General features: G+C 43.8%; 1 protein-coding gene across 6 annotated transcripts in view; it reads left to right on the plus strand.

Annotated features, from left to right (window-relative positions):
• The window catches only part of SDK1 (sidekick cell adhesion molecule 1), a 980,492-nt gene that overhangs the window by 308,729 nt on the left and 654,006 nt on the right, over positions 1-17,757 (plus strand). The gene's annotated exons all lie outside the window — the stretch shown is intronic.

The following is a 17,757-nucleotide window of genomic DNA, read 5'->3' on the forward strand; positions in this document are numbered from 1 at the left end:
TGTTGGAGGAGTTGGGAGCAGAGTCTTTGTCTTTTCTTTTGGACTCAAAGGGTGTTTTTAGGTGCATTACGGTTCTACTTTCCCAATTTCACCGTACCTTAGGGGTTAAGTTGGGTTTAAAGTAATGAATTACAGCATATTCTTTATTCTTCTGTTGGAATTGCTGGCCACTTAGGAGGTTGAGAACTACTCCTACGAGATACTTCATTACTGTGATCCTTAATTAGGATGAGATAATGGGTCATTTTCTTAATTCCCATAAACTTAGTTGAGGGAAATCATTTCATACAGAATAATTCAGATGTTTTAAAGCCATGTATCACAAAGGAAGTTTAGTTTTCTCAAAGAATGTGCAGTGGTGGTGGTGTTCTCAAAAACCATTTTACTAATAAATGCTAAGGGTCTTGTAAAGTGAGGAAAAATGCATTACGCCTCATGGTTTAAATGAACAAAATGTACCGATTTACTTCAGAACTATCAAAGCTAATAAAATAAATTTTGTACATTAATTTTCATTAGTATGATTGTGCTAAGTGTGGGTAGTTCTTTTATTTCATTAAAACAAAAGAAAACTGGTAGGCTATAGAGAGTCCCTTTGTTTATTTGGCCTAATTTAAAAGTAAAATGTATATTATTCTCATTACATGCATTAGTGTTGAGTGTTGCATTCGTAAATTTATGGATATCTTAAATTGAACAGTAGTTGATTACTTTGTGCTTGGTGGCTGCACTGTGGTAGAGGGAAGGGAGGCTGGGCTGGGAGTGAAGAGGACTCAGGTCCAGGCTGTTACAGTCCTCGCCTGCTGTGTGGCTTCTGCAGGTCTCTTAAATTCTCTGCTGTCAAGGCTTCTCAGCTAGACAAGATCCCCTATGTTCCCTCCATTTAAAATAGTCCCCTATCTTCTGACAACATAAGTCTTCATTGGTCTTTGTAAGTTGAGTGATTAATACAAATGCTTTGTGTGGATATGTAAAAATAACATGCTTGGAATTTCAGGTATTATTAAAATGTATAAGGTGAGAAATGAAAGTTGGCCAACACCCTGACTGAAAGTGGATTAAAAGAAAACAGTCTTCAGTGGCAGAGCTAACAATTGCTAAAAAATTTCATGCATGTCTCAGAGTTTGCACAGAAATCATGATACATGTACTTCATAGCACCTTGAATTTTCTCCCTTATGTCTTGGAAATTATTTCATGTAAGCAGATTCCTGAACATACTTACTTCTAACATTAATACTTCAACAAGAAATTTAAAGTGTAAATCTTACCTTTTTTCTTAAATCCTAATTGTTCCTATGCTATTTAAATAATTTGTAAAAATTATATAGAAAAATGTCTGGGGACCAGCGCCGTGGCTCACTTGGTTAATCCTCCGCCTGCGGCACCAGCATCCCATATGGGTGCCGGGTTCTGGTCCCGGTTGCTTCTCTTCCAGTCCAGCTCTCTGCTGTGGCCCAAGAGGGCAGTGGAGGATGGCCCAAGTGCCTGGGCACCTGCACCCACGTGGAAGACCAGGAGGAAGCACCAGGCTCCTGGCTTCAGATCAGTATGGCTCCGGCTGTGGTGGCCATTAGGGGGTGAACCAATGGAAGGAAGACCTTTCTCTGTCTCTCTCTCTCTTTCTCACTAACTCTGTCAAATAAAAAAAAAAAAAAAAAAAGAAAGAAAAATGTCTGAAAGTAAATAAAAGAAATGATAAGGCAAGCACTATAGATTTTTTTTAACAATACAATGTTTGTATTGGTGGTTTTTTTCCCCTTTGTGTTTTTTCTCTGTATTCCACTTTTTTAACAATTGATGTTTTGTTGGAAAAAATCCATTTTAATAAAAAGTACCATGCTATTATGAGGTAATTATCAATCAGCAATTTACTCAAATTATAAACCCATATTCTTTATTGACTGTTAAATCACACCTTATTAAAATATCTTATTGTTATTTTTCTTTTTAAATTAAAGTATAATTGATGTATTATAAAATGCGGGTTTTAACTAGACTTTTTTTTATCCCATGGCATTTAAAATAGAAAGCCTTCCAGTAATTTCATGAAGTTTGCTGAAATCATTTTAGAATCAGTGCCTCCATTCCACCTAGAAACCCCCTATCTGATGCCTCTCCCCATGGGGTAACTTTGTTTAGAACTCATGCACATGGAATCCCACTCTACATACTCTTTTGTGTCTATTATGCCTTTTTATATTATTTCTCTGTTTATGTATCTTTTGCTATTTTAAGTTACGACTTTTTTGGTAAGATTTATTTATTTGAAAGGCAGAGTTAGAAGAAGAGATAGAGGGAGATCTCTCCCATCCACTGGTTCACTTCCCAAGTGGCCCCAACAGCCAGAAGCCAGGAGGTTCTTCCAGGTCTCGCAATGGGTGTAGGAGCCCAAGGACTTGGACCATCTTCTGCTTTCTCAAAGCACGTTAGCGGGGAGCTGAATCAGAAATGGAGCTGCTGGAACACCAACCAGCACCCGTATGGGATGCCGGCATTGCAGATGGCAACTTAACCTGCTATGCTGCAAGGGGGGCCCTGCCTTCTTTTATTAACATTTAAGTAACCAGCCCAAGGTCACTCAGGAAGCACTAGAACCAGCTTGGCATCAGGTCTGTGGGACCCTAGAGCTCTTTAGCCAAGCCCTAAAAGTGCTAATTTTTAGGGTCTTGAGATAGAAAATAATAGGGAAGGAGGGGAATGGGTTATGAAAATCTTTGAGTGTCATGCTGGGAAACTTGTATGTTATTCCTTATTTGTGGTCCCTCTGCTACAGCGCCGTGGTTCTTGAGGATTGTGAAGTAGAACCAACTGCAAAGTTCTTCCTCTCAAAATAGCGAGATTTCCGAGTTTCCTTCTGCAAGGACACAGCAAGCAGGTGCTGTGCACGCTACCTCTGAGCCCACATACGCTGTGATCTTCGTGCACCGTAGAGTTGCAGAGCTTGACCTAAATGTTGGCATTTTGAGGTACATCCCCTTCAGCAGCCCAGATTCCCCAGGGAAGATTCTCCTAGTCTCCTGGGTTGATAAGCTGGCTGCCAGTGCTCAGTTGTGTTGAGGCTGTGTGAGTGTGTCTGGGTAATCTCTCTGCACTGACGTGTCCTCACCACAGGCATTCTAGAGTCTCTGCAGAGAATAAACCTCCCGTGCTTGTCTGGAGGAACTGAGGGTGGTCACCTGGTTATGCATGTAGGGAAAGGGACCCAGACACTGATAGGTTTTTGTTTACCCGCGTTTCCAGAGACCTTCCTTATTTTGTCTCCTTCACACATTTCTGGGGTGATCTGTGACACCATCCAGTCCCTGTGATCCAGTCCCTGGATCCCCAAAGAGGTGGTTGAATGTTAAGTCAGACTGCTTGTGCCCTACTGCAGACTCAGGCTTGTTAGGGTGCTGAAACACTTCCTGCTGCCCTAACATCTGCCACCTGGAACGCTTGTGTTCTTTACCTTTCCATCTTCCCACCCCTTTTTAAATCAGTGTGAGTATGGGGATCTTTTCATTACTTTTGTCTTTTCATTAATAAGCTTCCTTCTGTTGTTGGTGACATGGGTTCGGAAATACTGATTTCTCATATTGTCTGTAAATCGGAATCATTTTGACTTCAAGAGTGTTCATGTTGCCTTGTCATCAAATTATCCTCATCCATTCGTTATTTTTAATTTTTTGAAATTTTTTATTTTTTATTTTTTGACAGGCAGAGTGGACAGTGAGAGAGAGAGAGAGAGAGAGAGGCAGAGAGAAAGGTCTTCCTTTGCCGTTGGTTCACCCTCCAATGGCCGCTGCAGCCGGTGCATCGCGCTGATCCAAAGCCAGGAGCCAAGTGCTTCTCCTGGTCTCCCATGCGAGTGCAGGGCCCAAGCACTTGGGCCATCCTCTACTGCACTCCGGGCCATAGCAGAGAGCTGGCCTGGAAGAGGGGCAACCGGGACAGAATCCGGCACCCCAACCGGGACTAGAACCTGGTGTGCTGGCGCCGCAGGTGGAGGATTAGCCTAGTGAGCCGTGGTGCCAGCCTCATCCATTCTTAAAGTAAGTCCCCCTTACCTGGAAAGAATGATGGTGTTGGATTGTAAACAGTCTTGGATGTCTTGCTGAGGAATTTGCATTTTGTTCCTTACAAATTGAATTGACCAAGTCCACAAGATCTCCTGTCCATCCCCCAGCTGCTTCTGTTCCAAGCTCAGGACACAGGAATTTAAGATACTTCTTACCTCAACCCCAGAAGGTCATGAAACTGGAAGAGGTTAAATATGACCACTCAGGCCCAGACCAAGAGGAAATCACTTTGGAGGCTGGGTAACATTTTGCAGAATAAAGTGGGCACAAAAGTAGGAGACCTCAAATCACATTTGCGTGTTGACATGATTTTGTGATTATCGGTGCAAGGAGAAACAGGGGTCTCCCTGGGAGCTTTTGGCTGGAGTCTCCGCTGTGTGTTCATGTCCCTTCTCCCTGTTAATAGCAGCTCCCTAGGGCCTTTTCTACCTCATCAGTGACTGGTGTGGCTCAGCGCCTAGGAAATGGCTTCTGGTTTTGTTGTTTGTTTTGTCACTGTTGCTAGTGTGTTGAATAGTTCCTATCAAAATGTGCCAAGAAGAAGACCCAAAGCTCCCTGGAGCTCAAGTCACCTTCTGCCAGATGGGAGGTAACTTGTGTCCCTAAGTTGGGCCCTGTGGAGCAAGGGTAGCCTAGGGCACCCTATTCATAGTATTTACCAGGAAGTTGAGATGGGGCTCCGAATACTTCATCTGCAGCTCCGTGGTGTTGTGGTTTTAGCCATTCCTTCAGACTTGATTTTTGTGGTTTAAAATGATTATTTGAATGATTTTATTGAATTTTAGGGAGCAGGAGCTGTTGGGCCCTTGCTTTTATGGCCTGGAATAACCAGAAGAGAGTGGCAGCCCTTGAGCATTGCTGTGAGACAGATCCCTGCAGTCTAAAGCTCAGGTCTGAGCAGACACGGGCTCGTGGCCTTGCCTGGCTCACTAGAGAAGGGCCACATCTCTTCTGTGTTTGAGCCCTGGCATCTGGCACCAGTCATGCTGTGTAATAGGTGCTCAGTAAATGACTGTAGAATGAGTGACTAAATGAGGCATTTGTCACTATGGTGATCATTCACATCAGGGGGAGCTGGAAGATTAGGAAGAGTCAAGCATACATTTCAGGGCTCAGCAACTCAATGCACAGAATATCCAAATAAATAGTTGAAAATAAATATCCAAATATCCAATGCATGGACTATCCAAATAAATAGTTGAAAATAAATATCCAAATATCCAATGCATAGAATATCCAATTAAATAGTTGAAAAGTTCCATTCTATGGTGATAAATGGCAGTTTGAACTTGGCCTCTGTATAGTAGTGGGGAGCGGCAGACTGGAGAAGCAGTCCTTAACTAAGGGACAGTTACTCCCCAGCTACCGCCAGTAGCCATGATGACACAGTTTTTATTTTATTTTTTAAATTAATTAATTTATTTTGACAGGCAGAGTGGACAGAGAGAGAGAGAGAAAGGTCTTCCTTTGCCGTTGGTTCACCCCCCAATGGCCGCCGCGGCCAACGCACTGATCCGATGGCAGGAGCCAGGTGCTTCTCCTGGACTCCCATGGGGTGCAGGGCCCAAGCACTCGGGCCATCCTCCACTGCACTGCCGGGCCACAGCAGAGAGCTGGCCTGGAAGAGGGGCAACTGGGACAGAATCCGGCGCCCTGACCGGGACTAGAACCTGGTGTGCCGGCGCTGCAAGGCTGAGGATTAGCCTAGTGAGCCGCGGCGCCGGCCCAGTTTTTATTTTTTCAAAGTTAAGCAGAATGCTGCATAGTAACATGAAATACCTTGATTTTTAGATTCAAACTCATGATACTATAGGACACTAAACACACATATGGATGAGATGTGGTCAGTTGGCCTTTCATGGCTCTCCAGTAAACCATATAGGAAGAGGATCAGGTTACAGGGAGTCTTATTTTAAGGGTGAAGTGGAAGGAAAATAATCTTCGAACAAGATTGAGAAGGAGTAATTAAAGAACTGGGAGAAAGCAGTAGGAAGGGAAGATGCAGGGAATCTGGGCAGGCTGATGGATTTCTAGAATGATACCTGCTAGGGAGAAGTGACATCCTTGGGAAACATAGGAAACCTGTGAATGTGGGGAGAATGCGTATTAATACATGGTGGGTTTGGTTCTGGCATAAAGATGGTCCAGGCTGTACCTTGTTATTTAAATGTGTTTCCTTAAAGCTCTGGCAAGAGAAAAGAATCTAGGTTCATATGAATTAGTCTGTCATTTTGGAAGCTGTCTTTCATGGATGCAAAAGTACTTGAAAGCACTATTTAAAATTTTCAAGGAATTTACACGAAGCTGTTAACGGAAACACTACTTTTGTATCTTCACAGTGATAGGATAGACCTTCGTCTTGTCTGTCACGGTAAATTATGACAGTATACCCTGTGCCAGGGGGTTTTACTTTACTGGAGGCAAGCCCAGTTAAAATCTCAGTGTTAATTTCCTGTCATGTTAACTACCAAGGAACAGATTTCCAAAGCTTTGCCAGCATTTGACACAATCACTTCGCTTTGCTAAGCTTTATCTATGTTTTTCAGGGACATATGTATTTTTAGTCATAATTGAACATAGCATATCCTTGAGCCTAAGTAAGTATATTTTTTTCTAATGCATTGGACTAATAGAGTATATTTTCAATTTCATGTTGATTGTTGAAAGCTTGTCCTTAACTGTAAAGCACTGGTGTTCTGTGTGAGTTAGAAATTGTCTAGTAGAAGAAACAAACTATTTACCAAGTGCCTTCCATATATTTCTGTATGCTGAAAGCCACAGCAGTTGTTTGTTTTTGTCACCTGCTAAAGAGTGTAATTTGAGGCTTACAATGGACGTTCTGTGGACTTCAATGCCTTCATGGCTTTTCTCACATGTTTACCTCTGTCTGAAATGTTTTATGTACTCCAAGCTCATTTCTTTCTGGCCTTTCTTGTGAATGCCTACTTCATTAGGGACAAGTTAAAATATCATGGTGCTATAGATAAGCGTAACACCTGTTCATCATTCTTCCCATATAACTTGCATGTACTTAGTGCATATAGAGCTTAGAATATTCTTGGCGTTTCTCTTCTGAAAGACAGAACTTCCTAAACTCCTGTCATTAACTTCTATATGTAGACATGCATCTGACTTAGGGAAGTTTTTCAACAATGATGCTAGAGTTATATTGAATCCGTTCCATAAGACAAACATCACCCTAGTGCATGATGTACGTTAGTCAACTCTGAATCCAGTGTGTTCAAGAATCATTAAGCTTCAGAATGTTAGGAACTAAGTGTCCTGAGTGTGCTGTTATGCAGTTCAAACAAAGGGGAGAAATAAGGACCTAAAGATAAGGACTGGATAATGTACTTGGGCCATTGTAAATGAACTAATTTTAAAACATAATGCAACCTCACTGTTTTAATATATTTCATCTTAAAAATATATGGGTAAGAAGTCAATGACAAGATCAAAATATAGCATTTTCTTTTAGAAAGGGATTTCTTAGTCTGTAGTACGTTTCTCGTTATTTCATAGTTAAAACATGATATAATCTAATTTTATACATGCACCAATAAAATCATGACCCTGAACTGTAATGGCTGTAAAAATTTCCCATGCTATAACTTAGGACGTGATCAGTCTTTGCAACACCAGTGTTGGGAAGGTGGTCCAAGGTGCCAGAAATATAATTTCCTTTCTTTTCTTTCTTTCTTTTTTTTTTTTTTTTTTTTTGACAGGCAGAGAGAAAGTCAGAGAGAAAGGTCTTCCTTCCGTTGGTTCACTCCCCAAATGGCCGCTACGGCCAGTGCGCTGCGCAGATCCGAAGCCAGGAGCCAGGCGCTTCCTCCTGGTCTCCCATGCGGGTGTAGGGCCATCCTCCACTGCCTTCCCTGGCCACAGCAGAGAGCTGGACTGGAAGAGGAGCAACCGGGACAGAACCGGCATCCCAACTGGGACTAGAACCCCAGGTGCTGGCGCTGCAGGCGGAGGATTAGCCTAGTGAGCTGTGGCGCCGGCCCAGAAATATAATTTTCAGTCATGCTCTGTGGAGGTTTTGTGCTTGATCCTTTTGATTCCCATGCCTGGACAGCCAGTGTGGACTTCTCCCAGCTCAGTAGAAAGGATACAGTGAGTAGGGGCTGGGATGGGAGACATCTGTCTATGCCTAGTTGATGCTGTCATGCCTGGCATATAGTATATTAGTATCTACTGGATGTTTATACGAAATTGCTTGATTAGAATGGCATTTGTATTTTAGTCAATTTAAAAAGTCTAACAGATAGTTTATTAAAACTACCTTACAGCAGCTGCAGGCTCCACCTAATAATACTATTGCCTCTATTTAGATCACTCTTAGAAACTGTGTGATAGGTTTCATTTTATTTTTGCATTACTGGAAGTACCTTGAGAGAAGTCATAGACCTCTGAATAGAGCCTCTTTCAAGCATAAATGAACAAATGAGAAAAAACATCAAAAGCAAAGAAAGACCTAAAAGAAGGAAAGTGAAAATGGATTGGCCTTTGCTTCGGAAGATTCTTAGAAGGGGGAACCAGAGAAAATGGGAGGAGATCAGACCTAGCGGACGGTATCCTGCGTTCCTCAGCTGGCTCGCTCGTTCCAGCTCGTTCCCGGCAGCCAAGAGCCTGTTTTGGGATGAGGGTGGAGGGGGTGGGTCAAGCTTCCTGCCAGTGGCAATCATTGCTGCCACTTTTCTCATCTCCATGTCGGAACAAGCTCAGAAAAGATTCCTAATTTGTGTTTCAGAGTTTCCTGCCAACATTTGTGGAACTGTGTTTCCCAACTAATTGGAGTTATGCCTCACTTCAGTTTGCAAATTGACAAATTAATATTTCCACCACTAGCAAGAAACACTGAGATAGTACCATAGGGGAGTTGTCATTGAAATGGCAATTTGTGATAGGGTTTGACCTTTTGAAAACATAGATCCCATTCCTCCTGTCTCCCCTGTTGTGCTCTGTGTTGAATTTGTTTCATGAACATGATCATTATCTGTGGCAATGGGAGGGTGAAACCTTCAGCCCAGACTCCTTCCTCATGGTGTGGGTGGCTGTCCCTGTGAGGGAGATGGCTCCCAAGCCTGGGAGCAGAATGGGCACCCCGTGGGTGCGAGGTGACTTCCTTTTTGCTGGTCTGCTGGTGGCCATCGTAGGTACCCTGTTAGGAATCACTTCTAATTGTGAGTTTAAAGAAATATCAGCACACACAAGTAGGTGTGGAAGCATAGAGAATGTTCAGTGCTTCTCAGCAGAGCTGTGAGTTGGTAAATTGCTGTAAATTATTCATCTGTTTACCTGGTGGTAAAAGCACCTATGTTAGTGTGAATTCTGTAAACTTTGTTTTTATCATTAAGATGTGCTTTGTTAATTTATTGAAAATGACCATTTCTTAACTTGGCAGATTACTGCTAGTCATGTATGCCACTGTTCATCTTGTTTAATTCCTTCCTCAACCATAACAATTGTATAGTTTTTATATTTGAATTATTTTCCTCATGAATTGTGTTACCCTTGGCTAAAGGCTTTTCTCCTCAGTAAATGCTTTTGACTATCTGGCCTTTATAGCATCAATTTCATTTTTAAATGTCTGCAGAGACATGCTTGAGTGCTTATAAATTTTCTAGTATAGTTCTGTAAGAATTCTCCAGTTTCCAAGGACCATATGTATTCGCCTTGGTTCTCAACAGTTTATAACTGCCAGAATAATTTAGGAGACATTTTTCCTCTGCAACTTAATTTAGGGTAGAACACATTTTGTCAGAAAAAAAAGCAGAGTTAGAAGTGGTGACTCAAGCCTCCGTGGAGCCCCAGCACCTTCAAAGGCAGCGTGGGGCATGCAGACAGCCCTGGCCAGGGAATTTGGCGCTCAGGCCTTCCTAGTCACTGCCTGTTTCTTGGCCTTGATTTCTTCACCTGGAAAATGATGTGTTGGTCTAACGATGTGTCAAGGTAGCTTTCAGGTGAAATAATCAATGATTCTATGTTTTAACTTCTAGGACTTCAACCTGAACATTGACAGCTCTCTGGTCCTAAGAACACTTTTGTATCAGAGGAGATTTGGGGGTTACATTCTGAGACAAATCAGAGAAACTAGGTTATGCTGTAGCTCTTATCAACCATAACATCTCAGTGGCGTAAAATAAGTTTATTTTAGGCTTAGGGTCACATCAGTGTGAGTTGGATTAGAGATTTCTGCTCATCACCGTCTTTTGGGGATTTAGGCGTCTTCTCAAATGTTGGTGATAGAGGAGAGGACAAAGAAATGAGATGAATTTCTCCCTCTTCTTCTCTCTTGTACCCTCTTTCCTGCTTGCTGTCTATTTAATTGGCTTCTAAATCTTCTCCCTACAAGTTAGCCCATACTTTTGTCTGCATTTCAATGGCTATATCAAGCGGCCACACCTAGTTGAGGGGCGGAGTGTATGATCCTTACAGTGCTATGCAGTTGGCAGCAGAATAATCACGTGGATCACAGAGGGCATCGTCCAGCCACAGCTTGAGGAGAGGGTTGTAACTGATGTTCGCGGACCTTTGTTCAGCACATTTTCATATTGTGCAGAATAATGATGGCTGGTGTCACAGCTATTAGGGATGGGCAAAAGGCATTAGGAAAGCAGAAAATGATCATGAGGCTGATGAAGAAAAATGATAGTGATGCACCAACTAAATATTTCAGCAAAATGTCAAACGGCCTCGTTTCCATGAGCAACGTTAGGCCAATCTGACACTGAAAATTTGGGGAAAAGAAAAGATTATGCTGGAGTCAGTGAGTTCAGGGGGAGTTGTATTCTTCCTCAGAGCTGACTGTTTCCAGAAGTTTCACTCACTCCTCATCCTTTCAGGCTTAGTTTAAAGGCAGGCTATGTATTTGCATCTACTTTTCCCATGCCATTGTCAGTTCCTCATGGATCGGCCTTTTTGTATCGTCTGTGCCTGCCGAGACACTGCCAACACTGTGTGGCTCTGAGTGATTGAGCTGGAACTCATCTGCTCCCCCCCCCCCCCCCCCCCCCCGCCTTGGACCTTATCAGCATTTTTCCAGGCTACAGCTGGGTACTGGGTTGATGCTGCCAAAGGAGCATTTCTGAGACTGTGCCACTGGTCTATAACTTTTGGTGGAGCCAAGTAGGAGAGGAGATAAAATAGTGCTCTGAGATCCAGAAATGTAACAGTTAATTTATGCTTAATGTATAATTTTTGTTGGTATGTTTTAGCATCATTCTTTGGTATAATTATATGTGAAGTGCATTAGATTGAAGAATAGCTGAATTAGTATAACCCAGTCATTGAAAGACTAATAACCTGTTGATAACCTTCAAAAGTTTTTAATTCATTTACAATGCAGAATTAGAGAGAGAGCAAGTGAGCGCACAAGAGAACACTTCCTTTGCTGGTTTGCTCTCCAAATGCCTATAACAGATGGACTGGCTCCAACTGAAGGCAGGAACCAGGAACAACATCCAGACCACCCACGTGGGCAACAGGGGCCTTAGTACCTGAGCTATCCACCTGATGCCTCCCAGGGTGCATTTTAGCAGGAAGCTGGAGCAGAGGCAGAGGCGAGACTGACCCAGGCCTTCTGATACCAGATATGGGTGTTGCGAGCAGCAGCTTAGCCTGCTGTGCCACACTTATTAGTTCTATCTTCAGTTTTATTATGGGGTTAATGAACATATGTGGGCAAATAATCAAAGAATTTAACCTCCTAGTAATACAGGGCACATATTTTCAGGCTTCAGAGTGTGTTCTGTTATTAGAGGACTTGCTAACACATTTCGCAGGGCCCCATTCCCAGTCTCTGTTCCAGAAGAATGGGGTCTGAGGACTTGGATTTTTACAAGTTCCCCAGGAAGGGTACTGCTGTCCTGGGACCACACTTAGTTATGGCAAGGATGGGGAATGTCGAGCCTGTAGGCTGGATAAGGCTGGCAGAATCGTTAGGTCTGGCCCTTCCAACACAACTGCTGGTGAGACTCAAATTCAATAAATCTATAGCTGGCTAATGTTTTAGTTTATAATTTTTATGGCCTGCAGATGATGATATAAATATCCAGATAACCCTTCGCAGAAAGAAAAAAGTTTTTCCACCCCTGATAGAGAAAAGGGCACTTGAAAAACAAAGTGAAAAATTACAGTTTCAGTTTCTGTGATGCTAGTTAATAAACTTCGACTCTAACTTAGCCCCTCTTATCCTCTCTTTCTTACAGAAAAAGAAAGGGTTGATTTCAGAGAGAATCAGATGAGGGTGTGTACTGTGCTCTGTAAGAGTGTTTTCCTACAGTACCCTGCGGATTATGGAACACAAACATTGCTGCACATCTGGAATGCGCAGGGCGGCATCCTCAGTGTAGGAATGCAGGATGCAGGAAGATGAGAGCGGGAAAAGCACCAGAGGAGCGAGTGGGTGTGAAGAACTCAGAGCAGGGAGGTGTGGCGATGGCACGTAAACACCATCACCATTTCCCAGGGGCGGCTGCTCACTGCAGCATCCCCTTACCGCACAGGGAGTGTCCTGAAATTGAGAAATCTGGAATGCTTTTTTTTTTTTTTTTTTTTTTTTTTTTTTTGTCAGGCAGAGTGGACAGTGAGAGAGAGAGAGAGACAGAGAGAAAGGTCTTCCTTTGCAGTTGTTTTACCCTCCAATGGCTGCTGCGGCCGGCACACTGCACTGATCCAAAGCCAGGAGCCAGGTGCTTCTCCTCGTCTCCCATGGGGTGCAGGGCCCAAGCACTTGGGCCATCCTCCACTGCACTCCCGGGCCACAGCAGAGAGCTGGCCTGGAAGGGGGGCAACCGGGACAGAATCCGGCGCCCCGACTGGGACTAGAACCCGGTGTGCCGGCGCCGCAAGGCGGAGGATTAGCCTAGTGAGCCGCGGCGCTGGCCAAGAAATCTGGAATGGTCATGCATTTTGAATATAATTCATCTTTTTTAAAAAAAGATTTATTCATTCATTTTAAAGGCAGAGTTAGAGATTGATCCACTGATCGATTGATTTACCATCTGCTAATACATTGTCCAAAAGGCTGTAATAGCAAGGGCTGGGACAGCCCGAAGCCATGGTCCTGGACTTCCATCTGGGTCTGCAGCCTGAGTTCTGGGGCCCAAGAACATGGGCCATTTTCTGCTGCATTACCAGGCACATTAGCAGGGAGCTGGGTCAGAAGCAGAGCAGCCAGGGCTTGATCAGGTGTCCTAGGCAGTAATTTAACCCTCTATGCCACAGTGCCAGCCCTGGAATTTACCTTTTTTTGTGGTTAATATATATGTTTTAGCATATGTAAATGCGATCCTGTAAAATCCATTATTCCTGTATTGAAAGCATACCTCCAAAACCATAGAGTACAATATATAGTATTATAAACTTAAATATCAGAAAGATTAAGTCACCTACCCACACTTTTGTCTTAACCAGTTGGCTGAGGGGAAGAAAATCTTGAAGATCTTTTAATGTTGCATTGAAAAGTGTAGCTCATATACAGTTGACCAGTTGTAACATTTTTCCTTTAAGATGTGTGACCTTGTCCACACATCTCAGATAATGATTATGGCTCAACCCTAAACTTTTAAAATTATAATTAGTAGTAGGTTTAAAATTTAATATTGAAGATATGTTAGTGTTTTTACTTGACTTTAAATGTCTCAATGGCCAAACATTTATAATAGAAAAAATTTCTAATATAATAGTTATTATAATTGATATGAATAATATGAATTAATTATATAGGTCAAGCAAGTTATATGATAAGTAAAATTATTTTTGGCAGTAAAGCTTGGATTTTAAATCAACTATCTTTATTTATCTGAAAAACAGAAGCAGGACTCCGTTCCACACACTCTGATTGGGGTTGCTGGCATCCCAAGGGTGACTTAATCTGCTGTACCATAACACCTAACCCCTAATTTAGACTCTTAAACTCATCTTGGCCATAGGCTGGGAGTAGATGCAGCTCTTGTACGTGAAAAGTATTGGGAATCCTTGAACTAGTCGGTGGTGGTTCCCTGATCCTTCAAATCGATGGACTCTGGATCACCTTGTAGTGTGTGTTTCTTCTCAATTTCTTACCATTATAAGTAAATTCACAGCTTTTCCAAAGAAAGCAAGAGTGGGAAATCAAAGCCCACGTCGGTGTAGGATGTGGGTGCACTCCTCCTCTGCCTTCACATTCTGGGGGTGCTGCAGCCCTGCTTGCACCTTTGCCTGGCCATCTCCTCCTCAGAACCTTTGTTGATCACGTTGGCCCGCGTATTCTTGTTGGAGAATGTTCTAGAAAACAGCCAGTTCCTCCCACCATGTTCTTTTCTTCTTTTAAAACGTCTTTCATTGTTTCTAAAGTACCAACCAAAAGTAAACCCAACAATTTGTCCCCAAATTCTTGAAATATAGTGTGGGGCAATGACATATGATGAATCTCAATGACGTATGATACACTGTAAGTCTTCCACAATTAAGCTTGTATCAATTAACATTGAAATGAATCAGTTGGATTGAGTAGAGATCCAAGAATATGTGAAAATGTGATGCATGATAAAGCTGGTATAAACCATTTGAAAGAAGATGCTTATTTCAGTAAATTCCATGAACATAGTTGACAGTATTTGTGAAGAAAATGTGTAGGTATCCTTCTCACCTTTATATAAAATTAATTTCAGATAAGTTACCGTTCTAAACATTATAAAATTTGCAGGTGATAGAGGCAGGATTTGAACCTGACTTACTCAAAAACTAACAAGATACAGTTTCAGTGTTGATAGATGCTGTCAGATGTCATTCCCTAAAAGAGGAGAGAAACATTTTCTAATTGCTAACTTTTGTGGTTTTCATTTTATTTTATATTTTGTTGTGAACAGTGCTGTCCTGAACATCCTTATGTCTACGTTGATAAGTGAATCTGTGTTTTTCTTTGTAACATATTCCTAGAAATTAAATAGAGGGTATCAGGGCACTCAATTTAAAAAAAAAAAAAAACCCTTTGAAATGAACTTCCAAATTGCTCTCCAGAAAGGCTATGCTAATTTAGTGATTTTATTCTTTTACTGTATTTAATATCTCAATATTTTTCTCTTCAGAATAGACTGCCATTTCTTAGAAATATTATAGACTTATATTCCTTTTATATTGGCAAGTTTCTAATTAATTTATGGCTTCCTGTGAAATCTGAAGTTGATGCTTTGTGTAGTTTTTCCCGTGTTTTGCAGATTAATAATCTCATGAAGAAAGCATCACTTCTTTGAATATGTCCTTCTCTGGCATTAATCAGAGAGCTCTACCACATTCCAGTCACAGAAGAACAGTGCAGTTTTACCTTCTGTAGATGTGTCACACCTCTAGGTGGGGATTGCTCTTCTGTGATTCTTGTCTACTAGCTCCTGGAACTACAGCGTATTTCAAGTTGCACAAGAAACATGGACGTACCCTTGGCTTTCGTGCATACTTTTTATGTGATGGAATCTAGAATTTACTGAATTCATTCGAGAAGCTGTGAAATATGCCTGCTGTGAGTTCCAGTCTTCCAAGTCGGCTGCATTCGTTTTGTGGTAGACTCCGCTGGGTTGATCTAGTACCCTTAGATTCCTCCCATTTACTTTTTGTATTTTCTCTGTGAACAACGTGAGACAGTGTTGAAGTGACAACATTTAGCAATTTTTTGATGTACATAGAATTGCTTCTGAGTTGCAGTTCTATTTAAAAATGTTAACTAATGTGGTATACGTTCCTTGTGCCACAGGAGAGTAACAGCAAGTTCTTTGCAGAGCAGGGAGTTTTCTGTTTCATGGTGTTCAGTGTGAAGCAGCATCGGGATGCCATCTATCACTGTGCACACCAGACTGAAGCAGTGTGCTTGGTCTCCATGCAGTCGGTGTTTTGGCTTTGTTTTTAATTTTTAATGTGGACTTGTACTATTCGTCTTTAAATAATCTGAAAAATTATCTTAGTAGTTGGATAGGTTGGTCCTGAGCAAAACACAGTTCTCAGGTCTTTCTGCATGTGACTTTCGTTTTTTTGTTTGTTTGTTTGTTTTGTTTTTAAAGATATTTGAAGGCAGAGTTACAGAGAGAGGTAGAGACAAAGAAAGAGGTCTTCCATCCGCTGGTTCACTTCCCAGATGGCTGCATCGGCTGGAGCTGCGCTGATCCAAAGCCAGGAGCCAGGAGCCTCCTCTGGGTCTCCCACGTGGGTGCAGGGGCCCAAGGACGTGGGCCATCTTCCACTGCTTTCCCAGGCCATAGCAGAGAGCTGGATCGGAAAAGGAGCAGCTGGGACTAGAACTGGTGCCCATATGGGATGCTAGCACTTCAGGCCAGGGCTTTAACCCTCTGTGCCACAGCGCCAGCCCCTGACTTTCGCAGTACACATAAAGGCACTGTTAGCATTTTCCTCTGCCTACCATGGGACAGCTAATGAGTACACAGAGATCTGAAGTATGACACATTTTTCTCACACATAGCCAGATCTTTCCTTAATGCAAAATTCAACCAGAAAGGGGGGAAGATCTTTCTGATGCATTCAACACTGAAATAAAACCTTGTATCTTCATTTACTGCCTTTTAAAATCTGCACAGAAAAATATGGTTGAAAGCTCAGGCAGTCGCTCTACTGGTTAAGGTACTTGCATACTGTCCTAGAGGACCTGGGTTTGGTACCTGACTCCAGCTTCCTGCTAATGCAGGCTCTGGGAGGCAGCAGTGATGTCTCCAGTAAACTGACTTCTGCCAACTGCATGGGAAAGCTGGATCTTGTTACCTACGCCAGCTTTGGTTTCCACCCCTGCATGCCCAGCCCAGCCCCCGCCCCAGCCCCAGCCCCTGCCCGCCTGGCCCCAGCCCCTGCATGCCCAGCCCCAGCCCCAGCCCCTGCATGCCCAGCCCAGCCCCCGCCCCAGCCCCTGCATGCCCAGCCCAGCCCCCGCCCCAGCCCTTGCCCGCCTGGCCCCCGCCCCAGCCCCAGCCCCAGCCCCAGCCCCTGCATGCCCAGCCCAGCCCCCAGCCCCCGCCCCAGCCCCTGCATGCCCAGCCCAGCCCCCAGCCCCCGCCCCAGCCCCTGCATGCCCAGCCCAGCCCCTGCATGCCCAGCCCAGCCCCCAGCCCCCGCCCCAGCCCCTGCATGCCCAGCCCAGCCCCTGCATGCCCAGCCCAGCCCCTGCCCCAGCCCCAACCCCTGCCCGCCCAGCCCCAGCCCCTGCATGCCCAGCCCAGCCCCTGCATGCCCAGCCCAGCCCCTGCCCCAGCCCCAACCCCTGCCCGCCCAGCCCCAGCCCCTGCATGCCCAGCCCAGCCCCTGCATGCCCAGCCCAGCCCCTGCCCCAGCCCCAACCCCTGCCCGCCCAGCCCCAGCCCCTGCATGCCCAGCCCAGCCCCTGCATGCCCAGCCCAGCCCCTGCCCCAGCCCCAACCCCTGCCCGCCCAGCCCCAGCCCCTGCATGCCCAGCCCAGCCCCTGCCCCAGCCCCAACCCCTGCCCGCCCAGCCCCAGCCCCTGCATGCCCAGCCCAGCCCCCGCCCCCGCCCCAGCCATTGTGGATCTTTACAGAGTGAATGGACTAGTGATTGGGAAGTCGCTGCCTTTCTATCTCTTTTTCCGTTTGTATTTGTCTCTTTGCCTCTGCAATAAATAAACTATATATAATGTATATGATTGTAAAATATTAAATATCAGCACAATTATCTCAATGATAATAATGCTTATAAGGT

Source organism: Oryctolagus cuniculus, chromosome 19, assembly GCF_964237555.1.
Source record: "Oryctolagus cuniculus chromosome 19, mOryCun1.1, whole genome shotgun sequence".
Lineage (NCBI taxonomy): Eukaryota > Metazoa > Chordata > Mammalia > Lagomorpha > Leporidae > Oryctolagus > Oryctolagus cuniculus.